A 14,751-nucleotide genomic window follows, 5' to 3' on the forward strand; every position below is an offset into this window, starting at 1 on the left:
CACCAAGTGGGAAAGGGTGTTTTTGAGGCTGAAGGCAGCAGGAAAGCCTGCAGCTCCCAGGTGTGTGGGGCTACGCAAGCTGTTCCCAAAGAGCTTTATAACAAGGCATAGTTTTCCCTGCTGGCTCTTTGGGCGTGGGACCAATCCCCAGACATATGGCCATTTTTATGCCTGGCGCGGCGCCACGTGGGAAAGGGTGGTTTTGAGGCTGAAGGCAGCAGGAAAGCCTGCAGCCCCCAGGTGTGTGGGGCTACGCAAGCGGTTCCCAAAGAGCTTTAGAACAAGGCATAGTTTTCCCTGCTGGCTCTTTGGGCGTGGGACCCATCTCCAGACATATGGCCATTTTTGTGCCTGGCGCGGCGCCAAGTGGGAAAGGGTGGTTTTGAGGCTGAAGGCAGCAGGAAAGCCTGCAGCCCCCAGGTCTGTGGGGCTACGCAAGCGGTTGCCAAAGAGCTTTAGAACAAGGCATAGTTTTCCCTGCTGGCTCTTTGGGCGTGGGACCAATCCCCAGACATATGGCCATTTTTGTGCCTGGGGCAGCGCCAAGAGGGACAGGGTGGTTTTGAGGCTGAAGGCAGCAGGAAAGCCTGCAGCCCCCAGGTCTGTGGGGCTACGCAAGCCATTCCCAAAGAGCTTTAGAACAAGGCATAGTTTTCCCTGCTGGCTCTTTGGGTGTGGGACCAGTCTCCAGACATATGGCCATTTTTGTGACTGGGGTGGCGCCAAGTGGGAAAGGGTGGTTTTGAGGCTGAAGGCAGCAGGAAAGCCTGCAGCCCCCACGTCTGTGGGGCTACGCAAGCAGTTCCAAAAGAGCTTTAGAGCAAGGCATAGTTTTCCCTGCTGGCTCTTTGCGCATGAGACCAATCTCCAGACATATGGCCATTTTTGTGCCTGGTGCTGCACCAAGTGGGAAAGGGTGGTTTTGAGGCTGAAGGCAGCAGGAAAACCTGCAGCCCGCAAGTGTGTGGGGCTACGCAAGCGGTTCCCAAAGAGCTTTAGAACAAGGCATAGTTTTCCCTGCTGGCTCTTTGGGCGTGGGACCAATCTCCAGACATATGGCCATTTTTCTGCCTGGCGCTGCACCAAGTGGGAAAGGGTGGTTTTGAGGCTGAAGGCAGCAGGAAAGCCTGCAGCCCCCAGGTGTGTGGGGCTACGCAAGCGGTTGCCAAAGAGCTTTAGAACAAGGCATAATTTTCCCTGCTGGCTCTTTGGGCGTGGGACCAATCCCCAGACATATGGCCATTTTTGTGCCTGGCGCGGCGCCAAGTGGGAAAGGGTGGTTTTGAGGCTGAAGGCAGCAGGAAAGCCTGCAGCCCCCAGGTCTGTGGGGCTACACAAGCGGTTCCCAAAGAGCTTTAGAACAAGGCATAGTTTTCCCTGCTGGCTCTTTGGGCGTGGGACCAATCTCCAGACATATGGCCATTTTTGTGCCTTGCGCTGCACCAAGTGGGAAAGGGTGGTTTTGAGGCTGAAGGCAGCAGGAAAGCCTGCAGCCCCCAGGTCTGTGGGGCTAATCAAGCGGTTCACAAAGAGCTTTACAACAAGGCATAGTTTTCCCTGCTGGCTCTTTGGGCGTGGGACCAATCTCCAGACATATGGCCATTTTTGTGCCTGGTGCGGCGCCGAGTGGGAAAGGGTGGTTTTGAGGCTGAAGGCAGCAGGAAAGCCTGCAGCCCCCAGGTCTGTGGGGCTACGCAAGCGGTTCCCAAAGAGATTTAGAACAAGGCATAGTTTTCCCTGCTGGCTCTTTGCGCATGGGACCAATCTCCAGACATATGGCCATTTTTGTGCCTGGCGTGGCGCCAAGTGGGAAAGGGTGGTTTTGAGGCTGAAGGCAGCAGGAAAGCCTGCAGCCCCCACGTCTGTGGGGATACGCAAGGGTTCCCAAAGAGCTTTAGAACAAGGCATAGTTTTCCCTGCTGGCTCTTTGCGCATGGGACCCATCTCCAGACATATGGCCACTTCTGTGCCTGGCGCTGCACCAAGTGGGAAAGGATGGTTTTGAGGCTGAAGGCAGCAGGAAAGCCTGCAGCCTCCAGGTGTGTGGGTCTACGCAAGCGGTTCCCAAAGAGCTTTAGAACAAGGCATAGTTTTCCCTTCTGGCTCTTTGGGTGTGGGACCAATCCCCAGACATATGGCCATTTTTGTGCCTGGCGCGGCGCCAAGTGGGAAAGGGTGGTTTTGAGGCTGAAGGCAGCAGGAAAGCCTGCAGCCTCCAGGTGTGTGGGGCTACGCAAGAGGTTCCCAAAGAGCTTTAGAACAAGGCATAGTTTTCCCTGCTGGCTCTTTGGGCGTGGGACCAATCTCCAGACATATGGCCATTTTTGTGCCTGGCGCTGCACCAAGTGGGAAAGGGTGGTTTGAGGCTGAAGGCAGCAGGAAAGCCTGCAGCCCCCAGGTCTGTGGGGCTAATCAAGCGGTTCCCAAAGAGCTTTAGAACAAGGCATAGTTTTCCCTGCTGGCTCTTTGGGCGTGGGACCAATCTCAAGACATATGGCCATTTTTGTGCCTGGTGCGGCGCCAAGTGGGAAAGGATGGTTTTGAGGCTGAAGGCAGCAGGAAAGCCTGCAGCCCCCAGGTCTGTGGGACTACGCAAGCAGTTCCCAAAGAGCTTTAGAACAAGGCATAGTTTTCCCTGCTGGCTCTTTGGGCGTGGGACCAATCTCCAGACATATGGCCATTTTTGTGCCTGGCGCTGCACCAAGTGGGAAAGGGTGGTTTTGAGGCTGAAGGCAGCAGGAAAGCCTGCAGCCCCCAGGTCTGTGGGGCTACGCAAGCGGTTCCCAAAGAGTTTTAGAACAAGGCATAGTTTTCCCTGCTGGCTCTTTGGGCATGGGACCAATCTCCAGACATATGGCCATTTTTGTGCCTGGCGCTGCACCAAGTGGGAAAGGGTGGTTTTGAGGCTGAAGGCAGCAGGAAAGCCTGCAGCCCCCAGGTCTGTGGGTCTACGCAAGGGGTTCCCAAAGAGCTTTAGAACAAGGCATAGTTTTCCCTGCTGGCTCTTTGGGCGTGGGACCAGTCTCCAGACATATGGCCATTTTTGTGCCTGGCATGGCGCCAAGTGGGAAAGGATGGTTTTGAGGCTGAAGGCAGCAGGAAAGCCTGCAGCCCCCAGGTCTGTGGGGCTACGCAAGCGGTTCCCAAAGAGCTTTAGAACAAGGCATAGTTTTCCCTGCTGGCTCTTTGGGCGTGGGACCAATCTCCAGACATATGGCCATTTTTGTGCCTGGCGCTGCACCAAGTGGGAAAGGGTGGTTTTGAGGCTGAAGGCAGCAGGAAAGCCTGCAGCCCCCAGGTCTGTGGGGCTACGCAAGCGGTTCCCAAAGAGCTTCAGAACAAGGCATAGTTTTCCCTGCTGGCTCTTTGGGCGTGGGACCCATCTCCAGACATATGGCCATTTTTGTGCCTGGCGCGGCGCCAAGTGGGAAAGGGTGGTTTTGAGGCTGAAGGCAGCAGGAATGCCTGCAGCCCCCAGGGCTGTGGGGCTACGCAAGCGGTTCCCAAAGAGATTTAGAACAAGGCATAGTTTTCCCTGCTGGCTCTTTGGGCGTGGGACCAATCTCCAGACATATGGCCATTTTTGTGCCTGGCGCTGCACCAAGTGGGAAAGGGTGGTTTTGAGGCTGAAGGCAGCAGGAAAGCCTGCAGCCCCCAGGTCTGTGGGGCTACGCAAGCGGTTCCCAAAGAGTTTTAGAACAAGGCATAGTTTTCCCTGCTGGCTCTTTGGGCATGGGACCAATCTGCAGACATATGGCCATTTTTGTGCCTGGCGCTGCACCAAGTGGGAAAGGGTGGTTTTGAGGCTGAAGGCAGCAGGAAAGCCTGCAGCCCCCAGGTGTGTGGGGCCACACCAGCAGTTCCCAAAGAGCTTTAGAACAAGGCATTGTTTTCCCTGCTGGCTCTTTGGGCGTGGGACCAATCTCCAGACATATGGCCATTTTTCTGCCTGGCGCTGCACCAAGTGGGAAAGGGTGGTTTTGAGGCTGAAGGCAGCAGGAAAGCCTGCAGTCCCCAGGTCTGTGGGGCTACGCAAGCGGTCCCCAAAGAGCTTTAGAACAAGGCATAGTTTTCCCTGCTGGCTCTTTGGGCATGGGACCAATCCCCAGACATATGGCCATTTTTGTGCCTGGCGCTGCACCAAGTGGGAAAGGGTGTTTTTGAGGCTGAAGGCAGCAGGAAAGCCTGCAGCTCCCAGGTGTGTGGGGCTACGCAAGCTGTTCCCAAAGAGCTTTAGAACAAGGCATAGTTTTCCCTGCTGGCTCTTTGGGCGTGGGACCAATCCCCAGACATATGGCCATTTTTGTGCCTGGCGCGGCGCCAAGTGGGAAAGGGTGGTTTTGAGGCTGAAGGCAGCAGGAAAGCCTGCAGCCCCCAGGTCTGTGGGGCTACGCAAGCGGTTCCCAAAGAGCTTTAGAACAAGGCATAGTTTTCCCTGCTGGCTCTTTGGGCGTGGGACCCATCTCCAGACATATGGCCATTTTTGTGCCTGGCGCGGCGCCAAGTGGGAAAGGGTGGTTTTGAGGCTGAAGGCAGCAGGAAAGCCTGCAGCCCCCAGGTCTGTGGGGCTACGCAAGCGGTTGCCAAAGAGCTTTAGAACAAGGCATAGTTTTCCCTGCTGGCTCTTTGGGCGTGGGACCAATCCCCAGACATATGGCCATTTTTGTGCCTGGGGCGGCGCCAAGTGGGACAGGGTGGTTTTGAGGCTGAAGGCAGCAGGAAAGCCTGCAGCCCCCAGGTCTGTGGGGCTACGCAAGCCATTCCCAAAGAGCTTTAGAACAAGGCATAGTTTTCCCTGCTGGCTCTTTGGGTGTGGGACCAGTCTCCAGACATATGGCCATTTTTGTGCCTGGGGTGGCGCCAAGTGGGAAAGGGTGGTTTTGAGGCTGAAGGCAGCAGGAAAGCCTGCAGCCCCCAGGTGTGTGGGGCTACGCAAGCAGTTCCAAAAGAGCTTTAGAGCAAGGCATAGTTTTCCCTGCTGGCTCTTTGCGCATGAGACCAATCTCCAGACATATGGCCATTTTTGTGCCTGGCGCTGCACCAAGTGGGAAAGGGTGGTTTTGAGGCTGAAGGCAGCAGGAAAACCTGCAGCCCGCAAGTGTGTGGGGCTACGCAAGCGGTTCCCAAAGAGCTTTAGAACAAGGCATAGTTTTCCCTGCTGGCTCTTTGGGCGTGGGACCAATCTCCAGACATATGGCCATTTTTCTGCCTGGCGCTGCACCAAGTGGGAAAGGGTGGTTTTGAGGCTGAAGGCATCAGGAAAGCATGCAGCCCCCAGGTCTGTAGGGCCACACCAGCGGTTCCCAAAGAGCTTTAGAACAAGGCATAGTTTTCCCTTCTGACTCTTTGGGCGTGGCACCAGTCTCCAGACATATGGCCATTTTTGTGCCTGGCGCGGCGGGAAGTGGGAAAGGGTGGTTTTGAGGTTGAAGGCAGCAGGAAAGCCTGCAGCCCCCAGGTCTGTGGGGCTACGCAAGCGGTCCCCAAAGAGCTTTAGAACAAGGCATAGTTTTCCCTGCTGGCTCTTTGGGCGTGGGACCAATCTCCAGACATATGGCCATTTTTGTGCCTGGCGCTGCACCAAGTGGGAAAGGGTGGTTTTGAGGCTGAAGGCAGCAGGAAAGCCTGCAGCCCCCTGGTCTGTGGGGCCAAACCAGCAGTTCCCAAAGAGCTTTAGAACAAGGCATTGTTTTCCCTGCTGGCTCTTTGGGTGTGGGACCAATCTCCAGACATATGGCCATTTTTCTGCCTGGCGCTGCACCAAGTGGGAAAGGGTGGTTTTGAGGCTGAAGGCAGCAGGAAAGCCTGCAGCCCCCAGGTCTGTGGGGCTACGCAAGCGGTTCCCAAAGAGTTTTAGAACAAGGCATAGTTTTCCCTGCTGGCTCTTTGCGCATGGGACCAATCTGCAGACATATGGCCATTTTTGTGCCTGGCGCTGCACCAAGTGGGAAAGGGTGGTTTTGAGGCTGAAGGCAGCAGGAAAGCCTGCAGCCCCCAGGTGTGTGGGTCTACGCAAGGGGTTCCCAAAGAGCTTTAGAACAAGGCATAGTTTTCCCTGCTGGCTCTTTGGGCGTGGGACCAGTCTCCAGACATATGGCCATTTTTGTGCCTGGCATGGCGCCAAGTGGGAAAGGATGGTTTTGAGGCTGAAGGCAGCAGGAAAGCCTGCAGCCCCCAGGTCTGTGGGACTACGCAAGCGGTTCCCAAAGAGCTTTAGAACAAGGCATAGTTTTCCCTGCTGGCTCTTTGGGCGTGGGACCAATCTCCAGACATATGGCCATTTTTGTGCCTGGCGCTGCACCAAGTGGGAAAGGGTGGTTTTGAGGCTGAAGGCAGCAGGAAAGCCTGCAGCCCCCAGGTCTGTGGGGCTACGCAAGCGGTTCCCAAAGAGCTTCAGAACAAGGCATAGTTTTCCCTGCTGGCTCTTTGGGCGTGGGACCAATCTCCAGACATATGGCCATTTTTGTGCCTGGCGCTGCACCAAGTGGGAAAGGGTGGTTTTGAGGCTGAAGGCAGCAGGAAAGCCTGCAGCCCCCTGGTCTGTGGGGCCACACCAGCAGTTCCCAAAGAGCTTTAGAACAAGGCATTGTTTTCCCTGCTGGCTCTTTGGGCGTGGGACCAATCTCCAGACATATGGCCATTTTTCTGCCTGGCGCTGCACCAAGTGGGAAAGGGTGGTTTTGAGGCTGAAGGCAGCAGGAAAGCCTGCAGTCCCCAGGTCTGTGGGGCTACGCAAGCGGTCCCCAAAGAGCTTTAGAACAAGGCATAGTTTTCCCTGCTGGCTCTTTGGGCATGGGACCAATCCCCAGACATATGGCCATTTTTGTGCCTGGCGCTGCACCAAGTGGGAAAGGGTGTTTTTGAGGCTGAAGGCAGCAGGAAAGCCTGCAGCTCCCAGGTGTGTGGGGCTACGCAAGCTGTTCCCAAAGAGCTTTAGAACAAGGCATAGTTTTCCCTGCTGGCTCTTTGGGCGTGGGACCAATCCCCAGACATATGGCCATTTTTGTGCCTGGCGCGGCGCCAAGTGGGAAAGGGTGGTTTTGAGGCTGAAGGCAGCAGGAAAGCCTGCAGCCCCCAGGTCTGTGGGGCTACGCAAGCGGTTCCCAAAGAGCTTTAGAACAAGGCATAGTTTTCCCTGCTGGCTCTTTGGGCGTGGGACCCATCTCCAGACATATGGCCATTTTTGTGCCTGGCGCGGCGCCAAGTGGGAAAGGGTGGTTTTGAGGCTGAAGGCAGCAGGAAAGCCTGCAGCCCCCACGTCTGTGGGGCTACGCAAGCGGTTGCCAAAGAGCTTTAGAACAAGGCATAGTTTTCCCTGCTGGCTCTTTGGGCGTGGGACCAATCTCCAGACATATGGCCATTTTTGTGCCTGGGGCGGCGCCAAGTGGGACAGGGTGGTTTTGAGGCTGAAGGCAGCAGGAAAGCCTGCAGCCCCCAGGTCTGTGGGGCTACGCAAGCCATTCCCAAAGAGCTTTAGAACAAGGCATAGTTTTCCCTGCTGGCTCTTTGGGTGTGGGACCAGTCTCCAGACATATGGCCATTTTTGTGCCTGGGGTGGCGCCAAGTGGGAAAGGGTGGTTTTGAGGCTGAAGGCAGCAGGAAAGCCTGCAGCCCCCAGGTGTGTGGGGCTACGCAAGCAGTTCCAAAAGAGCTTTAGAGCAAGGCATAGTTTTCCCTGCTGGCTCTTTGCGCATGAGACCAATCTCCAGACATATGGCCATTTTTGTGCCTGGCGCTGCACCAAGTGGGAAAGGGTGGTTTTGAGGCTGAAGGCAGCAGGAAAACCTGCAGCCCGCAAGTGTGTGGGGCTACGCAAGCGGTTCCCAAAGAGCTTTAGAACAAGGCATAGTTTTCCCTGCTGGCTCTTTGGGCGTGGGACCAATCTCCAGACATATGGCCATTTTTCTGCCTGGCGCTGCACCAAGTGGGAAAGGGTGGTTTTGAGGCTGAAGGCATCAGGAAAGCATGCAGCCCCCAGGTCTGTAGGGCCACACCAGCGGTTCCCAAAGAGCTTTAGAACAAGGCATAGTTTTCCCTTCTGACTCTTTGGGCGTGGCACCAGTCTCCAGACATATGGCCATTTTTGTGCCTGGCGCGGCGGGAAGTGGGAAAGGGTGGTTTTGAGGTTGAAGGCAGCAGGAAAGCCTGCAGCCCCCAGGTCTGTGGGGCTACGCAAGCGGTCCCCAAAGAGCTTTAGAACAAGGCATAGTTTTCCCTGCTGGCTCTTTGGGCGTGGGACCAATCTCCAGACATATGGCCATTTTTGTGCCTGGCGCTGCACCAAGTGGGAAAGGGTGGTTTTGAGGCTGAAGGCAGCAGGAAAGCCTGCAGCCCCCTGGTCTGTGGGGCCAAACCAGCAGTTCCCAAAGAGCTTTAGAACAAGGCATTGTTTTCCCTGCTGGCTCTTTGGGTGTGGGACCAATCTCCAGACATATGGCCATTTTTCTGCCTGGCGCTGCACCAAGTGGGAAAGGGTGGTTTTGAGGCTGAAGGCAGCAGGAAAGCCTGCAGCCCCCTGGTCTGTGGGGCTACGCAAGCGGTCCCCAAAGAGCTTTAGAACAAGGCATAGTTTTCCCTGCTGGCTCTTTGCGCATGGGACCAATCTCCAGACATATGGCCATTTTTGTGCCTGGCGCTGCACCAAGTGGGAAAGGGTGTTTTTGAGGCTGAAGGCAGCAGGAAAGCCTGCAGCTCCCAGGTGTGTGGGGCTACGCAAGCTGTTCCCAAAGAGCTTTATAACAAGGCATAGTTTTCCCTGCTGGCTCTTTGGGCGTGGGACCAATCCCCAGACATATGGCCATTTTTATGCCTGGCGCGGCGCCACGTGGGAAAGGGTGGTTTTGAGGCTGAAGGCAGCAGGAAAGCCTGCAGCCCCCAGCTGTGTGGGGCTACGCAAGCGGTTCCCAAAGAGCTTTAGAACAAGGCATAGTTTTCCCTGCTGGCTCTTTGGGCGTGGGACCCATCTCCAGACATATGGCCATTTTTGTGCCTGGGGCGGCGCCAAGTGGGAAAGGGTGGTTTTGAGGCTGAAGGCAGCAGGAAAGCCTGCAGCCCCCAGGTCTGTGGGGCTACGCAAGCGGTTCCCAAAGAGCTTTAGAACAAGGCATAGTTTTCCCTGCTGGCTCTTTGGGCGTGGGACCAATCCCCAGACATATGGCCATTTTTGTGCCTGGGGCGGCGCCAAGTGGGACAGGGTGGTTTTGAGGCTGAAGGCAGCAGGAAAGCCTGCAGCCCCCAGGTCTGTGGGGCTACGCAAGCCATTCCCAAAGAGCTTTAGAACAAGGCATAGTTTTCCCTGCTGGCTCTTTGGGCATGGGACCAATCTCCAGACATATGGCCATTTTTGTGCCTGGCGCTGCACCAAGTGGGAAAGGGTGGTTTTGAGGCTGAAGGCAGCAGGAAAGCCTGCAGCCCCCAGGTCTGTGGGTCTACGCAAGGGGTTCCCAAAGAGCTTTAGAACAAGGCATAGTTTTCCCTGCTGGCTCTTTGGGCGTGGGACCAGTCTCCAGACATATGGCCATTTTTGTGCCTGGCATACCGCCAAGTGGGAAAGGATGGTTTTGAGGCTGAAGGCAGCAGGAAAGCCTGCAGCCCCCAGGTCTGTGGGGCTAATCAAGCGGTTCCCAAAGAGCTTTACAACAAGGCATAGTTTTCCCTTCTGGCTCTTTGGTCGTGGGACCAATCTCAAGACATATGGCCATTTTTGTGCCTCGTGCGGCGCCGAGTGGGAAAGGGTGGTTTTGAGGCTGAAGGCAGCAGGAAAGCCTGCAGCCCCCAGGTCTGTGGGGCTACGCAAGCGGTTCCCAAAGAGCTTTAGAACAAGGCATAGTTTTCCCTGCTGGCTCTTTGGGCGTGGGACCAATCTCCAGACATATGGCCATTTTTGTGCCTGGTGCGGCGCCGAGTGGGAAAGGGTGGTTTTGAGGCTGAAGGCAGCAGGAAAGCCTGCAGCCCCCAGGTCTGTGGGGCTACGCAAGCGGTTCCCAAAGAGCTTTACAACAAGGCATAGTTTTCCCTGCTGGCTCTTTGGGCGTGGGACCAATCCCCAGACATATGGCCATTTTTGTGCCTGGGGTGGCTCCAAGTGGGAAAGGGTGGTTTTGAGGCTGAAGGCAGCAGGAAAGCCTGCAGCCCCCAGGTGTGTGGGGCTACGCAAGCGGTTCCCAAAGAGCTTTAGAACAAGGCATAGTTTTCCCTGCTGGCTCTTTGGGCGTGGGACCAATCTCCAGACATATGGCCATTTTTGTGCCTGGCGTGGCGCCAAGTGGGAAAGGGTGGCTTTGAGGCTGAAGGCAGCAGGAAAGCCTGCAGCCCCCAGGTCTGTGGGACTACGCAAGCGGTTCCCAAAGAGCTTTAGAACAAGGCATAGTTTTCCCTGCTGGCTCTTTGGGCGTGGGACCAATCTCCAGACATATGGCCATTTTTGTGCCTGGCGCTGCACCAAGTGGGAAAGGGTGGTTTTGACGCTGAAGGCAGCAGGAAAGCCTGCAGCCCCCAGGTCTGTGGGGCTAATCAAGCGGTTCCCAAAGAGCTTTAGAACAAGGCATAGTTTTCCCTGCTGGCTCTTTGGGCGTGGGACCCATCTCCAGACATATGGCCATTTTTGTGCCTGGCGCGGCGCCAAGTGGGAAAGGGTGGTTTTGAGGCTGAAGGCAGCAGGAAAGCCTGCAGCCCCCAGGGCTGTGGGGCTACGCAAGCGGTTCCCAAAGAGCTTTAGAACAAGGCATAGTTTTCCCTGCTGGCTCTTTGGGCGTGGGACCAATCCCCAGACATATGGCCATTTTTGTGCCTGGGGCGGCGCCAAGTGGGAAAGGGTGGTTTTGAGGCTGAAGGCAGCAGGAAAGCCTGCAGCCCCCAGGTCTGTGGGGCTACGCAAGCCATTCCCAAAGAGCTTTAGAACAAGGCATAGTTTTCCCTGCTGGCTCTTTGGGTGTGGGACCAGTCTCCAGACATATGGCCATTTTTGTGCCTGGGGTGGCGCCAAGTGGGAAAGGGTGGTTTTGAGGCTGAAGGCAGCAGGAAAGCCTGCAGCCCCCAGGTGTGTGGGGCTACGCAAGCAGTTCCAAAAGAGCTTTAGAGCAAGGCATATTTTTCCCTGCTGGCTCTTTGCGCATGAGACCAATCTCCAGACATATGGCCATTTTTGTGCCTGGTGCTGCACCAAGTGGGAAAGGGTGGTTTTGAGGCTGAAGGCAGCAGGAAAACCTGCAGCCCGCAAGTGTGTGGGGCTACGCAAGCAGTTCCCAAAGAGCTTTAGAACAAGGCATAGTTTTCCCTACTGGCTCTTTGGGCGTGGGACCAATCTCCAGACATATGGCCATTTTTGTGCCTGGCGCTGCACCAAGTGGGAAAGGGTGGTTTTGAGGCTGAAGGCAGCAGGAAAGCCTGCAGCCCCCAGGTCTGTGGGTCTACGCAAGGGGTTCCCAAAGAGCTTTAGAACAAGGCATAGTTTTCCCTGCTGGCTCTTTGGGCGTGGGACCAGTCTCCAGACATATGGCCATTTTTGTGCCTGGCATACCGCCAAGTGGGAAAGGATGGTTTTGAGGCTGAAGGCAGCAGGAAAGCCTGCAGCCCCCAGGTCTGTGGGACTACGCAAGCGGTTCCCAAAGAGCTTTAGAACAAGGCATAGTTTTCCCTGCTGGCTCTTTGGGCGTGGGACCAATCTCCAGACATATGGCCATTTTTGTGCCTGGCATGGCGCCAAGTGGGAAAGGATGGTTTTGAGGCTGAAGGCAGCAGGAAAGCCTGCAGCCCCCTGGGCTGTGGGGCTACGCAAGCGGTTCCCAAAGAGATTTAGAACAAGGCATAGTTTTCCCTGCTGGCTCTTTGCGCATGGGACCAATCTCCAGACATATGGCCATTTTTGTGCCTGGCGTGGCGCCAAGTGGGAAAGGGTGGTTTTGAGGCTGAAGGCAGCAGGAAAGCCTGCACCCCCCAGGTGTGTGGGGCTACGCAAGGGTTCCCAAAGAGCTTTAGAACAAGGCATAGTTTTCCCTGCTGGCTCTTTGCGCATGGGACCCATCTCCAGACATATGGCCACTTTTGTGCCTGGCGCTGCACCAAGTGGGAAAGGGTGGTTTTGAGGCTGAAGGCAGCAGGAAAGCCTGCAGCCCCCAGGTCTGTGGGACTACGCAAGCGGTTCCCAAAGAGCTTTAGAACAAGGCATAGTTTTCCCTGCTGGCTCTTTGGGCGTGGGACCAATCTCAAGACATATGGCCATTTTTGTGCCTGGCGCTGCACCAAGTGGGAAAGGGTGGTTTTGACGCTGAAGGCAGCAGGAAAGCCTGCAGCCCCCAGGTCTGTGGGGCTAATCAAGCGGTTCCCAAAGAGCTTTACAACAAGGCATAGTTTTCCCTGCTGGCTCTTTGGTCGTGGGACCAATCTCAAGACATATGGCCATTTTTGTGCCTGGCGCTGCACCAAGTGGGAAAGGGTCGTTTTGAGGCTGAAGGCAGCAGGAAAACCTGCAGCCCCCAGGTCTGTGGGGCTACGCAAGTGGTTCCCAAAGAGCTTTAGAACAAGGCATAGTTTTCCCTGCTGGCTCTTTGGGCGTGGGACCAATCTCCAGACATATGGCCATTTTTCTGCCTGGCGCGGCGCCAAGTGGGAAAGGGTGGTTTTGAGGCTGAAGGCAGCAGGAAAGCCTGCAGCCCCCAGGTCTGTGGGGCTAATCAAGCGGTTCCCAAAGAGCTTTACAACAAGGCATAGTTTTCCCTGCTGGCTCTTTGGGCGTGGGACCAATCTCAAGACATATGGCCATTTTTGTGCCTGGTGCGGCGCCAAGTGGGAAAGGATGGTTTTGAGGCTGAAGGCAGCAGGAAAGCCTGCAGCCCCCAGGTCTGTGGGACTACGCAAGCGGTTCCCAAAGAGCTTTAGAACAAGGCATAGTTTTCCCTGCTGGCTCTTTGGGCGTGGGACCAATCTCCAGACATATGGCCATTTTTGTGCCTGGCGCTGCACCAAGTGGGAAAGGGTGGTTTTGAGGCTGAAGGCAGCAGGAAAGCCTGCAGCCCCCAGGTCTGTGGGGCTACGCAAGCGGTTCCCAAAGAGTTTTAGAACAAGGCATAGTTTTCCCTGCTGGCTCTTTGGGCATGGGACCAATCTCCAGACATATGGCCATTTTTGTGCCTGGCGCTGCACCAAGTGGGAAAGGGTGGTTTTGAGGCTGAAGGCAGCAGGAAAGCCTGCAGCCCCCAGGTGTGTGGGTCTACGCAAGGGGTTCCCAAAGAGCTTTAGAACAAGGCATAGTTTTCCCTGCTGGCTCTTTGGGCGTGGGACCAGTCTCCAGACATATGGCCATTTTTGTGCCTGGCATGGCGCCAAGTGGGAAAGGGTGGTTTTGAGGCTGAAGGCAGCAGGAAAGCCTGCAGCCCCCAGGTCTGTGGGACTACGCAAGCGGTTCCCAAAGAGCTTTAGAACAAGGCATAGTTTTCCCTGCTGGCTCTTTGGGCGTGGGACCAATCTCCAGACATATGGCCATTTTTGTGCCTGGCGCTGCACCAAGTGGGAAAGGGTGGTTTTGAGGCTGAAGGCAGCAGGAAAGCCTGCAGCCCCCAGGTGTGTGGGGCTACGCAAGTGGTTCCCAAAGAGCTTCAGAACAAGGCATAGTTTTCCCTGCTGGCTCTTTGGCCGTGGGACCCATCTCCAGACATATGGCCATTTTTGTGCCTGGCGCGGCGCCAAGTGGGAAAGGGTGGTTTTGAGGCTGAAGGCAGCAGGAAAGCCTGCAGCCCCCAGGTCTGTGGGGCTACGCAAGCGGTTGCCAAAGAGCTTTAGAACAAGGCATAGTTTTCCCTGCTGGCTCTTTGCGCATGGGACCAATCTCCAGACATATGGCCATTTTTGTGCCTGGCGTGGCGCCAAGTGGGAAAGGGTGGTTTTGAGGCTGAAGGCAGCAGGAAAGCCTGCAGCCCCCAGGTGTGTGGGGCTACGCAGGGGTTCCCAAAGAGCTTTAGAACAAGGCATAGTTTTCCCTGCTGGCTCTTTGCGCATGGGACCCATCTCCAGACATATGGCCACTTTTGTGCCTGGCGCTGCACCAAGTGGGAAAGGGTGGTTTTGAGGCTGAAGGCAGCAGGAAAGCCTGCAGCCTCCAGGTGTGTGGGTCTACGCAATCGGTTCCCAAAGAGCTTTAGAACAAGGCATAGTTTTCCCTGCTGGCTCTTTGGGCGTGGGACCAATCTCAAGACATATGGCCATTTTTGTGCCTGGTGCGGCGCCAAGTGGGAAAGGATGGTTTTGAGGCTGAAGGCAGCAGGAAAGCCTGCAGCCCCCAGGTCTGTGGGACTACGCAAGCGGTTCCCAAAGAGCTTTAGAACAAGGCATAGTTTTCCCTGCTGGCTCTTTGGGCGTGGGACCAATCTCCAGACATATGGCCATTTTTGTGCCTGGCGCTGCACCAAGTGGGAAAGGGTGGTTTTGAGGCTGAAGGCAGCAGGAAAGCCTGCAGCCCCCAGGTGTGTGGGGCTACGCAAGAGGTTCCCAAAGAGCTTTAGAACAAGGCATAGTTTTCCCTGCTGGCTCTTTGGGCGTGGGACCCATCTCCAGACATATGGCCACTTTTGTGCCTGGCGCTGCACCAAGTGGGAAAGGGTGGTTTTGAGGCTGAAGGCAGCAGGAAAGCCTGCAGCCTCCAGGTGTGTGGGTCTACGCAAGCGGTTCCCAAAGAGCTTTAGAACAAGGCATAGTTTTCCCTTCTGGCTCTTTGGGTGTGGGACCAATCCCCAGACATATGGCCATTTTTGTGCCTGG

Source organism: Larus michahellis, chromosome 22 (genome assembly GCF_964199755.1).
Source record: "Larus michahellis chromosome 22, bLarMic1.1, whole genome shotgun sequence".
Lineage (NCBI taxonomy): Eukaryota > Metazoa > Chordata > Aves > Charadriiformes > Laridae > Larus > Larus michahellis.